This window comes from Sorghum bicolor, chromosome 10 (assembly GCF_000003195.3).
Source record: "Sorghum bicolor cultivar BTx623 chromosome 10, Sorghum_bicolor_NCBIv3, whole genome shotgun sequence".
Lineage (NCBI taxonomy): Eukaryota > Viridiplantae > Streptophyta > Magnoliopsida > Poales > Poaceae > Sorghum > Sorghum bicolor.
The window spans coordinates 33,937,985-33,951,098 of NC_012879.2; the positions used below are offsets into that span (position 1 = coordinate 33,937,985).

A 13,114-nucleotide genomic window follows, 5' to 3' on the forward strand; every position below is an offset into this window, starting at 1 on the left:
CTTCTCTGAAGATCTACTTCATTGGCTTGCGCCAAATTCTCAGAATTCTCATGCAAATGCATCATAATTTCAACATCATTGCCGCCTCTCTTTTTTTCATAACTCTGTAAAATTATTATGATTAAAAACTAGTGGGCAACAATCATTTCATGATTAAAACATACTATGTAATCAATTACCTTGATGAATTTGTCTTCTCCGTCCATAAAAGTTTTAAGCTTCTTTTCATAATTCTCCATCGAGATCTTCACTGGGTGATCTTGCCGCTGTTGAGTGCGCACCGAGCTCCTGATCAATCCCGTGCGACTACTTTGCGCTCTACTGATCTGAGTCGCTAGCTTGACGAGTTCCAGCCATGATCGGCCATGGCGCCGCCGCGGGTTGCCCACCTCCGGCCGACCGGCGTTAACCCCCCTGCGATCCAATCTCGGCCTTTGATTCGAGATCCAACGGCCATGGTGGAAGGATACCCCTTCGGCCGTCAATTTTGCAGAAACCCCCCCGAACTTTTTAATGTATAAACCCGCCGTCCTTTGCGCTTTCTCCGATTACGTTTTGCAAGTTCGAAAGCGTATTTTCGACTGCGCAGTTCAAAAACCATTTTCTCAGATTTACAGTTTTGCCATTGATCTTATTTGACTCATAAAAACTCCGTTTTAACTCTGATTTGATCCGTTCAAGTTGCGTTAGATTTGTTTTCGCGTAATCTATAGATTAGTGCTACTGTTATACAAGTTTTCAACTTTTAAAATCTGAGTTTAGATTTAATTTATTATTTTATTAAAGGCAATCTTATTTAGATCATTACTTCTTCGTTTTAGATCCGATTTTTGTGAACTTTACGTCTGTGTGATCGTAGAGCGATGTAGATTTGTTTTATAAACTTTTTATCTTTATTTATTACTGTTGGTGTACTGTTCTAATAATAGACTTGTTTGCTTTGTATGATTGTCCTTGGATGATTGCTGTTGATGTGGTGATTACGTATAGACGGTGAGCAGTTCGTGGGTGATCAAGAGTACTACTACGAGCAGGATCAACAGGACTAGTGTGATCAAGGCAAGTATAGCATAGGATCATCCTTGTTTCCTAATAAGTTTAATCACACAATTCATATTGCATGTGTCTCCTTGATAAGGATTACCTAGTATTGATCTTATACCTTGTCACCTATGGTTATGCATTGGGTAGCTTATGCTAGTGCTCCACTAAACCATGATCTTGTAATTTGATTAAAGGATTATGCAATAAACATTAAAAGATGACTTTTTAGCAACTTTGGAAAAGAGGACTGGAGCATTGGGCTATCTTATGGTACTCTAGTTTCTCTCCATAAGGACTTATCTATATCTGACCATCCGGGACATACAGTAGAACTGTGAGGGCTACATGGCTCTGGCTTTAGCTCAGTATGAGGACCTTTTCTAGCTTGTTAGTGGTTACCCTTGTGGCGCATGTGGGGGATAGCAGACCATGGATTCCTGCGGGCGAGTCACAAGGACTGACTAACGAAACCTAGCGACCCTAATTTGTTAGACGAACCTTTGAAAGGCTTCATAGTGAACCCTGCTGGTCTTCCTTGGGAGTGGGCTAAGGGGCTGATCACCTCGGACGAAAGGGTAAATCACGACTCACAGTGAAAGTGTACAACCTGTGCAGAGTGTAAAAATGATATATCAGCCGTGCTCACGGTCACGAGCGCCCTTGGACCAATATAGAATAAATAATCACTAATGACAAATCATTAAATGTTGTTATTGTGAGTTTATTATGGGTTTTGACAACTTGATGCTACTCCTATGCTAAAATTGTGACAACTAAAAGCTACATGCAGTTGAACCAGTGTCTAACCTTTGAGCCTCATGAACCCCCTGTTATACTTGTTAAGTACGAGGTGTACTTACACTTGTTTATTTTCTTTATTTGGATAAAAATCCCGGAAGGGTAACAGATGGCATGGGTAATCACTACTACCAGTACTTCCCTAAGGATTTGTAGTCTTGTGGTCAACCAGTTGACGTGCCTATGTGATAGAGCTTCCATGCAAGAGTTATCTTTTATTTTCCGCTTTATTTGTGTAAAGACTCTGAGTTATATCGTTATGTAATAAGCACTTGTGATGATACTCCCTATAATTTGTCGGCTTATGTGTGATTGATCTCTGGGCACACATAAGGTTTTGCATTCAATTTTATCCTTAAAATTGGGTGTGACAAATTGGTATCAAAGCCGTGTTGACTGTAGGACGCAAGCCTAGATAGAAATGGTCGTTTTAGTTGTCTTTTCTTCTCTATTTTCATGCTTACCATCTTGCTCTTGTTATTTGCTAAAATTTTTATGCTTCTACCATCTCACTCTATTATGAAATTATTGCTTCTAATCTAACTTCTCTCCGGTCTATTCTATAGATGGTTCGTGCCAAGACCGCTCGTATCTCCACTGGAGGGTACCACCCACCTCGTTACCAATACGAGCCTATGGAGCCACAAGAGGAGAGTTCACCGGAACATGAAGAGACCTCACCACCTTCACATGAAGCATCTGAGCCAGAGCTATCACAAGTGGAGTCTGAACTAGAGGAGGAGCCCCAGGAGGTCATACTAATTTCTGATGATGAAGAAGAAGGTGCTCCCAGAGGAGGTCAACCCCCATCACCGCCGCAAGATGGACATGCTGAAGATGATGAGTTCCCTCCCATAAGGTGGACTAGAAAGGTGTACCACAAGGCATCGTGCAATGCTCCGTCGCAACACCGGATGGTGGGAATGATGGAGACTTACTTCTCTGACCGGGATGCAGTTGTGGAGTATTCATGCATAGAGTACACGCACCCCCTGGAGAACACCTACTGGAAGTCCAAGGTGCTGATCTTTCCCAAGGATGTGGAGAAAGATGCATACTTGAAGCACAGGGGCTACCGTCATGATGGACATAGAGCTACTATGGAAGAGAGCATGGAGGAAGCAGCTTTCACGGCATGTTTGTTCCTCCGTGAGCAACGTTTCTGTAACATGCGGTGGGATATACACCGTTATCTACCCTGCCTAGACCCGGAACATGGATGGGGAATGCTGGAGCCAACAGATTTGGACCCAGTCTCCCGAGTGATGGTGTACTTTGCTCATGAGATGGTGGAAAAGCATCTGAAATTGCAAGACATGGTGATAGCACAAGGAAAGGCTCTCAAGAGGTGCTACAAGATGATTGACGACCATCGCGAGAGGGAAGGACAGCCCAAGATCTATGGGATGCTTGACTATGAACCACACCCTTAGTGTCGGAAGTCCCTAGTTTGTAATAAGCCGCTAGAAGCGCAAGTGAGTCGAGTCAAGTTAGTGTGGTGTGCTTTTTGTTATGCTTAGTTGCTTTGTTATTATGTTTATGAGTGAGTTGGATCTTTGTAATGAGTGCTGGGACTTTGTAGGCATGTCTACAAGTTCCATAGTTTAGGTTATTAAGGATTAAAGTTTAATGAATAAATAGTTAGGTTGGTATATCTGTCTTTCCTGTTTCGTTTCTTTAAACCAATCTGTCTTAATAATTTTACCCAGAAAAATCAGTTCGACCAAAAATCTTGAAAATTTTATGAGAATAACTAGACTTAAGCATCTTTCCTATGCCGCTGGAATTACCTTTTTATCTGATCTGGGCCGAGAGATATGAATGTTGAAAACAGAGGTTCCTGTGCAGTTTGAGTTCGGGGACAGTTTAGATTGGAGACAGTTTATGGCTAATTTAATGACTGAATCTGAATTTGTGCTCTAAATAAAAGTTGTAGACAATTTCTTAAGCTTTCCAACCATCAAAGTTCCGCCTCTGTTGGACTTTTATATCTCAAGTTATGATCGTTTTACTGAACTGCTGGCACTGGACTCACTCACGAAACTTACAGAATTTCAAACTTGTTCATGAATGTCTATAATTTTGGGAGATTCTAAAGTTCTGCATGTTATGACAGATGTAGATGACGTGGAAGGGGTGTTCCACTCAACCCACCTGCCACCATTGAATAGCTAGTAGCAGTCCAGACGCAGCTCATGGAAGCCCTGGTGAACAACCAACAGAATCATCCAATCGGAGGGGCACCACCGCGTGATAAGTAGGGTGAATTTTTAAAAGGTCATCCCCCTGTGTTTACACACGCCACTGATCCACTGGAGGCAGATGATTGGCTTCGTGTAGTGGAGAAGCAACTCAACATAGCACAGTGTGATGATAGGCAGAAGGTGTTGTTCGCATCTGGACAACTTCAAGGAGAAGCTCAGACATGGTGGGAGTCGTTTGAGTATGGACGACCTCCCAATGCCCCTGCTATCACATGGCTGGAGTTCAAGGAGAACATTAGGTCTTACCACATACCAGAAGGGTTAATAGAACTGAAGACGGAGGAGTTCTGGAATTTGAAGCAGGGATCTTTGATAGTTCCAGAGTACCCGGACAAGTTTGCTCAGTTGTCGCGCTATGCTCCCAATGAGGTGGCTAATGATGCTGATAAACAGCGCCTCTTTCTGAAGGGATTGTATGATGGGCTCCAGCTCCAACTGATGTCCAGTGAATACCCCAATTATCAGACGCTTGTGAACCGTGCTATCGTAGTGGATAACAAGAATAAGGAGATGGATGCTAAAAGGAAGAGGATGCAGGGACAGGCCTCTGGAAGTAATACTCGTCCACGCACCAACCAGCAGCAAGGTTCTCAGCAAAGGTACCAGGGACCACCTTCACAGTGGAATCGTGGTCAGTACCCCCAGCGCAATCAGTTCCAGCAGCGCCCGCAGAACCAGCAGAATCAACCAGCAGACGTCATGCTAGGGTACGCCTAGCAACACTCCAATGAAGACTAGTGCCCATAACACCCCCAACAAGTGTTTCCACTGTGGTAAAGAGGGTCACCTGTCATATCACTGCCCTAAAAAACAAAATCAGCAGACCCCCCAGAAGCAGAATAGCCACCAGAAGTCAGCTCCTAATACTGGAAGGGTGAACCATATGTCCTGTGAGACAACACAGCAGAAACCGGAAGTTATGCTCGGTACGTTCGAAGTCAACTCTATCCCTGCATCTATTCTTTTTGATTCTGGAGCTTCGCATACTTTCATATCACAAGCATTTGTTAGAATACATAGCTTACCCTTATGTGCTATGAAGAATCCCATACTAGTAAATTCACCGAGGGGAAGTATGCAAGCTGCTTATAGTTGCCTCCCACTTACATTAACTCTAAGGGGGGTAGAGTTCAAGATATGCCCGATTGTGTTGGGAGCATCCGGTATAGATGTAATTCTGGGAATGGATTGGATTAAACAACAAGATGCTTCGATTCAGTGCAAAGGAAAGGCAGTTGCACTAACAACACCAAAAGGGGACAGGATCTATGTGGAAGTTGCAGTTCAGCATCAGCCAACAGCTACAGTGAACCAGCTTGATAACAGTGTCAATCAGGAGGACTTGGTTGTTGATGAGTTCCCAGACGTGTTCCCCGATGATTTGCCAGGTATGCCACCTGACCGTGACATTGAGTTTATTATTGAATTATTACCTGGCACTGCACCTATAGCTAAACGTCCATATAGAATGGGGGTTAAAGAATTAGAAGAAATTAAGAAACAAATAAAGGAGTTGCAGGAGAAAGGTTTCATTCATCCTAGCTCTTCACCTTGGGGAGCACCAGTGATTTTTGTCGATAAGAAAGATGGCACGCAAAGGATGTGTGTAAACTACCAGTCACTCAATGAGGTCACAATCAAGAATAAATATCCATTGCCTAGAATTGATGATTTGTTTGATCAATTGAGAGGTGCTTGTGTGTTTTCCAAAATTGATCTTCGTTCTGGGTACCACCAGCTGAAGATTCGTGCCACTGATATACCAAAGACAGCATTTACGACCCGGTATGGTTTGTATGAGTACATAGTGATGTCTTTCGGTCTGACCAATGCTCCTGCCTACTTTATGTATCTGATGAATAAGGTGTTCATGGAATTTCTTGATAAGTTTGTGTTGGTGTTTATTGATGACATATTGGTATTCTCCAAGACTGAGCGAGAGCATGCTGAGCATTTGAGGTTAGTCCTGCAGAAGCTTCGGGAACACAAGTTACATGCCAAGCGGAGTAAGTGCGAGTTTTGGTTGAAAGAAGTTTCCTTTCAAGGCCATGTTGTCTCTAATGGAGGAATAGCGGTGGACCCAAGCAAGGTGAAGGATGTGCTCGATTGGAAACCACCTACTGATGTGAGTGGAATCCGCAGTTTCTTGGGATTATCTGGTTATTACCGAAGGTTTATTGAGGGATTTTCTAAGCTTGCCAAACCGATGACAGCCCTGTTTGAGAAAAATGCCAAGTTTGTGTCGTGTGATAAGTGTCAAGAAAATTTCGAGGAATTAAAGAAGAGACTGACTACAGCCCCAGTGCTAGTGTTGCCAGATCTAAGCAAGAATTTCTCCATATATTGTGATGCATCCCGTCTAGGACATGGGTGTGTTCTTATGCAAGAGGGGAGAGTAGTGGCATATGCATCCCGACAGTTGAGGAAGTATGAGTTGAATTATCCTACTCAAGACTTGGAGTTAGCCGTAGTGGTTCATGCCTTGAAGATATCGAGGCATTATCTTATCGGTCATAAGAGTGACATATACACGGACCATAAGAGTTTGAAGTATATATTCACACAGTCAGATCTGAATTTGAGGCAATGTCGGTGGTTAGAGCTGATCAAGGACTATGATTTGGAAGTACACTACCACCCTGGGAAAGCAAATGTGGTTGCAGACGCCTTAAGCAGGAAGAGCTATGCCAACGAGGTGCAAATAGCCTCTATGGCTGAAGAGTTGTGTGCTGAAATTTCACATCTGAATTTGGGTTTTGGTATTAATGCAGTTGAGTTAGTAATAGAACCTACCTTGGAGCAAGAAATACAAAAAGGTCAGTTGCAGGATGAAAAGCTGAAGGAGATAGCTGAAAACATAGTGATCGGAAAAGCACCAGGATTCCGGATGGATGATAATGGAACACTATGGTTTGGGAAAAGGCTATGTGTGCCTGAAGATCGATCTATTAGAGAGGCAATTCTACGAGAGGCACACGAGTCCGCTTATTCTATACACCCTGGCAACACTAAGATGTACCTAGACCTAAAAGAGAAGTATTGGTGGTATGGCTTGAAGAGAGATGTTGCTGAGTATGTCGCTTTATGTGATACTTGCCAGAGAGTCAAAGCAGAACATCAGAGACCGGCAGGATTGTTGCAACCAATGAAGATCCCTGAGTGGCAATGGGAGGAAGTTGGTATGCACTTCATAGTGGGACTACCCCGCACTCAGAAAGGTTATGACTCTATATGGGTAATAGTAGATCGATTGACTAAGGTCGCTCATTTTATTCCGGTTAAGACCAAATATAGTGGACCAAAATTGGCTGAGTTGTACATGGAAAGAATAGTGTGCTTGCATGAGGTCCCCAAAAAGATAGTTTCTGATCGAGGTACCCAGTTTACGTCTCACTTTTGGTAGAAAGTGCATGAGTCCCTGGGGACTAAGCTGAATTTTAGTACAGTATACCATCCCCAGACCGATGGGCAGACTGAGAGGACTAATCAAATTTTGGAAAATATGTTGAGGGCATGTGCTTTGCAGTATGGAACGAGTTGGGATAAGAGTTTGCCATATGCAGAGTTTTCATACAACAACAGCTACCAGAAAAGTCTCTAGATGGCACCATTTGAAGCCTTGTATGGGCAGAAGTGTAGGACCCCGTTGTTTTGGAATCAAGCGGGAGAAACACAAGTGTTTGGACCAGATGTGTTACGGGATGAAGAACAACAAGTGAGAGTAATTAGGGAAAACTTGAGAGCAGCACAGTCCCGGCAGAAGAGTTATGCTGATACACGGAGAAGAGAATTGGCTTTTGAGGTAGGAGACTATGTGTATTTGAAGGTGTCTCCCATGCGAAGTGTGAGAATGTTTAACATGAAAGGGAAGTTAGCACCAAGGTACATTGGGCCTTTCAGAGTGTTGGAAAGACGAGGGCAAGTGGCTTACCAGTTGGAACTGCCCGAAAGTTTAAAAGGAGTGCATGATGTCTTCCATGTGTCACAGCTTAAGAAATGCTTGCAGGTGCCAGAAGAGCAGATACCGATAGAGGAATTAACCGTTAAAGAGGTTCTTACTTATGAAGAGTATCCGGTACGAATTTTGGAAACAGCAGAAAGAGTCACTAGGAGTCGGGTCATCAGAATGTGCAGAGTACAGCGGAATAGATATACCAAGGAAGAGGCTACCTGGGAAAGGGAAGAAGATTGAAGAAAATCATATCCTCAGTTGTTTGAGTAAGCACCAACCGAATCTCGAGGACGAGATTCATCTTAAGGGAGGTAGAATGTGTAACACCCTAAAAATTCCATTTTTCCAAATAGGACAATTTGATTTAATTAATTGTTGTGAGCAATGAGAATTAGTGAGAAATGAATCTTTATTGAATTAAAATTCACTATAAGGCCTAGACACATGCTTGTGCATCCATGCTGCTGCATAGATTTTATTGAATGATGTTCCTTTTAATTTAAAATGATTTTTCAAAAAAACCTTTCAAAAGAATTGAGCAAAGGATAAAAAAATAAAAAGAAAAAGGTTTTCTCCCTCCCTCCCCATTGTCGGGCTTGGCCCATTCCTCCTTCCCCCCCCCTCGCGGCCTGCTTACCTTTCCCATCCCCCTTTTATTTCTCGCAGCGGCCCAGCACCAGCATCCGGCCCGCTCAGCGCAGCCAGCAAGCCGCGCGCGCCTTCCTTCCTCGCCGCAGTGGCTGACAGCGTAGCCCCGCTCTCCGCGTCACTGCCAGGTGGGGCCCAGAGGTCAGAACCGTCTCCCACCTCGAGTCCGAGCCGGACACGAACCGAGCGCAACCACCGCGCGCGTTTCGCGCGAGCAATCCCCCCTCCGCCCGACTCTGCCCCTTTATATACTCGCCCGATGCCCCGCAACTCCCTACGTCAACCCGAGCATCAGCCGCCGCGCAGCTTCCGCCGTTTCGCGTAGCCGAGATCCAAGCTGCAGCCAATCCGCCGCCGCAGCGCATCCAAGCCCCCGTGAGCAGCTTGCCAGGCTTCTTCGTCGTGCGAAGTCGCAGAGACCTTCCTTTCGCACTCTACTGTTTTGTACGCATCGCTAACGCTCGCCGGACTTCTCTCCAGGGTCGCCGTCTGCTGTTCGCCGTCGGTAGCTTTAGTCGGCTTCTCCTCGTCCCGCTTCTTGCCGCTGGTGAGTGCGCAGCGAGCTCCTGATCAATCCCGTGCGACTACTTTGCGCTCTACTGATCTAAGTCGCTAGCTTGACGAGTTCCGACCATGATCGGCCATGGCGCCGCCGCGGGTTGCCCACCTCCGGCCGGCCGGCGTTAACCCCCCATGCAATCTAATCTCGACCTTTGATTCGAGATCCAACGGCCACGGTGGATGGATACCCCTTCGGCCGTCAATTTTGCAGAAAACCCCCCAAACTTTTTAATGTATAAACCCGCCGTCCTTTGCGCTTTCTCCGATTACGTTTTCCAAGTTTGAAAGCATATTTTTGACTGCGCAGTTCAAAAACCGTTTTCTCATATTTGCAGTTTTGCCATTGATCTTATTTAACTCATAAAAACTCCGTTTTAACTCCGATTTGTTCCGTTCAAGTTGCGTTAGATTCGTTTTCGCGTAATCTATAGATTAGTGCTACTGTTATACAAGTTTTCAACTTTTAAAATCTGAGTTTAGATTTAATTTATTATTTTATTAAAGGCAATCTTATTTAGATCATAACTTCTTTGTTTTAGATCCGATTTTTGTGAACTTTATGTCTGTGTGATCGTAGAGCGATGTAGATTTCTTTTATAAACTTTTTATCTTTATTTATTACTTTTGGTGTACTGTTCTAATAATAGGCTTGTTTGCTTTGTATGATTGTCCTTGGATGATTGCTGTTGATGTGGTGATTACGTATAGACTGTGAGCAGTTCGTGGGTGATCAAGAGTACTACTACGAGCAGGATCAGCAGGACCAGTGTGATTAAGGCAAGGATAGCATGGGATCATCCTTGTTTCCTAATAACTTTAATCACACAATTCATATTGCATGTGTCTCCTTGATAAGGATTACCTAGTATTGATCTTATACCTTGTCACCTATGGTTATGCATTGGGTAGCTTATGCTAGTGCTCCACTAAACCATGATCTTGTAATTTGATTAAAGGATTATGCAATAAAAATTAAAAGATTACTTTTTAGCAACTTTGGAAAAGAGGGCTGGAGCATTGGGCTATCTTATGGTGCTCTAGTTTCTCTCTATAAGGACTTATCTGTATCTGACCATCCGGGACATACAATACAACTGTGAGGGCTACATGGCTCTGGCTTTAGCTCAGTATGAGGACCTTTTCTAGCTTGTTAGTAGTTACCCTTGTGGCGCAAGTGGGGGATAGCAGACCGTGGATTCCTGCGGGTGAGTCACACGGACTGACTAACGAACCCTAGCGGCCCTAACTTGTTAGACGAACCTTTGAAAGGCTTCATAGTGAACCCTGCCGGTCTTCCTTGGGAGTGGGCCAAGGGGCTGATCACCTCGGGCGAAAGGGTAAATCACGACTCACAGTGAAAGTGTACAACCTCTGCAGAGTGTAAAACTGATATATCAGCCATGCTCACGGTCACAAGCGGCCTTGGACCAATACAGAATAAATAATCACTAATGGCAAATCATTAAATGTTGTTATTGTTAATATGTTGTTTATGCTATTCTTTACTCACTTTACCTGATCATGAATTTATTATGGGTTTTGACAACTTGATGCTACTCCTATGCTAAAATTATGACAACTAAAAGCTACATGCAGTTGAACCAGTGTCTAACCTTTGAGCCTCATGAACCCCCTGTTATACTTGTTAAGTACGAGGTGTACTTACACTTGTTTATTTTCTTTATTTAGATAAAAATCCCGGATGGGTAACAGATGGCATGGGTAATGACTACTACCAGTACTTTCCTGAGGATTTTTAGTCTTGTGGTCAACCAGTTGACGTGCCTGTGTGATGGAGCTTCCATGCAAGAGTTATCTTTTATTTTCCGCTTTATTTGTGTAAAGACTCTGAGTTATATCGTTATGTAATAAGCACTTGTGATGATACTCCCTATAATTTGTCGGCTTATGTGTGATTGATCTCTGGGCACACATAAGGTTTGGTATTCAATTTTATCCTTAAAATTGGGTGTGACAATTACCATGAAGGTTCAATTGATTGCCCATCTTAACGCAAATAATCGAGCAGAATATCATCATTTTCATTAAATATCCTACGAGTGATACTTGATAACTCTGTGAAGATGTATCTAGCACTAGCAGCATCTTTGCCTCAATAAAATGAAAAACAAGCAAGAATAAAATGTTTAACAACTAGTTTTCTCATAGTGGCTTGTTATCTCACCTCTAATCTTGTACCAAATTGCCCATTGGGATGCAAAAGAATGATATTGTTGCTTCCAAAAAAATCTTGAGCCATTCTTACTATTGTGTTTGATAGATTTTCTTCACCGTGATGATAAGCAGAACATTCTGCCACAGACACGGCGAACTGTGCCACCTGTGATCAAGTAGTAAATTAGCAATATTATAAGGCTAATTTAGAGAGAACATGACACATAAATCATAATATGGCAGCCCAACCAGAGGCTCAACCCTTTTCTACTTATAAGCTAGGACTGAAGCTTTGGAGTGGATATGATTCTCATCATCATAGACTATATGGAACAAGCTTGAGATTGACCACCCACAAGACAAAACTTTCAAGCAAGCTAGTCTGCCTTTATATATTCAGGTGCCAGTATACATAAGGAAACTAAAACTAAATATAAAATGGGGATCCAATCTAAAGAAACTATGGAATACGAAAGATCGAAGCCTACCATATTCTCGGCCATAGCGCCGACTGATATCAAAATATGTGGAAAAGATTCATATTAGAAAAAAACAAATGATAGTTGGGATGCCATACCTTTGTTTCCTTGTTCAAATTTTTCTTAAATGCGCTGAACATTATCTTTCTCTGCCGTTTTTTAAATCCATCTACCATTGATGGTATAGACCGATGCATGTCTAATACCATGTATAATGTGAGCCCTTTCTTAATGAAGTCAAGGATTCTTATCATTTTCCCAGTTTGAAGAAGTACACTTTCTTCAGGATAAAATTTTTGTTATCACATTAATGTTGGTCCTTAAATTAACCTGAATGAATCTTTAAAAATAACATCAAGACCGACCTTGCAGTTATGAAGAAAGTTATAGATCCATTTCTTCCTTTCCTCCACTTTTTGTTTACTGAATGTTGTCTTGATGGCCTTATCATCTTCTTCATTCACCCACACAAAATATTTCTGATGGATGTCAATATGTTTGAAATATTGCATCCCTTCCTTAAGTGTGCTCGTGCCTAACCCCTGTATATATGAAAAATGTCCAAGTTGAAGACCACATAGAAAAATTGAAATGATTAAAATTCGAGCAAAAAACACACCTTATAGTATTTTATAGACCATTTACTTAATTCTGTCCCATGTTTACTTTTCTCCCATGCCGTATACTCATTTAGTGTATAGAAAACCTGACTTGGACATTCACCTGTATAATCCGTAACCTAAACAAGTTTTAATCCGTGACATGGTAAGTTTTATGAGTCTTAATAACTAAAACCTTAAAAAAAATGTTAAAGCAAGTAACAAGTGGCATACCTTTACAAGTGGGGTAACTAATTCACACAAAAACGATTTGGATTTATTCTTCAGAAGGGAAGGCCAAAAATCATGAAATAAGTTAATGATCAATCCTTTAATATGAAATCCATCTGGATCCTGGTCGGTCATGACCATAACTTTACCATATCTCAAATCCTTCAAATCCTTTTCATCATTATAGTATTTTTTGTAGTCTAAACCCAATAATCTTTCTCATATTGTTAATTTCCTCATTGTCCAAGATCTTTTTCAAAGACGCATCTCTCACATTCAGTAGCTTACCTTTCAATGCAACAACTCCAAAGTAGTCCCTACGAACAGAACCTAGCTGCAGAGGAGCACAAAACTTACTCAATA

General features: G+C 42.4%; 1 pseudogene; it reads right to left on the minus strand.

Annotated features, from left to right (window-relative positions):
* LOC8085328 overlaps window positions 1-12,118 on the minus strand; it is a 44,273-nt pseudogene extending 32,155 nt beyond the window's left edge.